Genomic DNA, 1,293 nt, shown 5'->3' with positions numbered 1-1,293 from the left:
GTGTGTGTGTGTGTGTGTGTGTGTGTGTGTGTGTGTGTGTGTGTGTGTTGTTATACTTAACCGAATACTTGAGTTGCAGATCAGTAAACAATATATTCACACTGGATGTATCTCCTGTGCATATTTGAAAAGGCCCTTCCTCAGGTTAGCACCCTGAGTATTACAGTCAATAACAATCTGGAAAGGATAAACTTAATGAAATAATTCCCAAACACACAAAACCCTAATTTAAACACTTTATAATATTTGTTACTTCATAACTCTCAGAAGTCAACCAGATCTGAACCGTCCTAAGCCAATCAAGAAAATGCCACATCATTTATTATGTTAATAAATTCAAGTAAGTGGTAGAGGAGGGAACTGCAATCAAAAGGAATCCTGGTCAGAGAAATCTTCTGCATCACCTACAGACTTTTCTTAGTTTATTATTACTTGTTATTGTCATTATTATTGTTGTTATAATAATAAATAATATTGTTATTATTATAATAATACTCTATAAAGAATAAAGATCTTTTGAGCCTATGTGAAACACTTGAGTTAATAAATGCTGACTTCTAAAACCTTTTAGCTCTAAGGGAACTCAAAGGAACTTGAAAAGTTACTAATGTTTATAAGCTTTAAAAGCTTCTCCTAGAGTTTAACTTAAAAATATTTGCGTTGATTTCCTGAAGGGCAGGGACTGTTTTCATGTTTGTTTTTGGATTGTTAGCTTGCTTTGGTACATAGGTGATTACTAAATTTTTGCCAATTAATTGGTAGGAAGGAAGTGGAAAACCTAGGCTGAAGTAGGAACAATGATATATATAAGGAGTCACTGAATCATTGAATATGAGAATTGGAAAGGACCTTAGACACCATCTAGTCCAAATCCTACCTGAGCAGGAATCTCCTTTTGGTCCCATCCAAGGGTCATCCAGTCAATAGCTCCAGTGAGGAACATAATGCCTCCAAAGTGAGCCCATTTCACTCTTTGACAGCTTTAATAATTAGGACATTTCCTCTTATATCACATCTAAATTTGTATCTTTACAATTTATACCCATTATTGCTCCTAACTCTGCCTTCAGTCATAACATAATACATAATAGCTTTTCTACATTTGAAGATAGTTATCATTCCTTGCCTAAAGATCCTCTTCTCCAGATTAAATATCACGAGTTCCTTCAACTGATCTTTGCCATAGAATGGACACATGGCCTTTTACCATTCTGGTTGCTGTTTTCTAGATGTTCTGCAGCTTATAAATGTACTTCCTAAAATATGGCCTTAGACCTGAACTCAGTCCTTCAG

This window comes from Vombatus ursinus, unplaced genomic scaffold, assembly GCF_900497805.2.
Source record: "Vombatus ursinus unplaced genomic scaffold, bare-nosed wombat genome assembly UNPS02009770.1, whole genome shotgun sequence".
In the NCBI taxonomy this organism is placed as follows: Eukaryota; Metazoa; Chordata; class Mammalia; order Diprotodontia; family Vombatidae; genus Vombatus; species Vombatus ursinus.
This window is presented reverse-complemented; position numbering follows the sequence as displayed.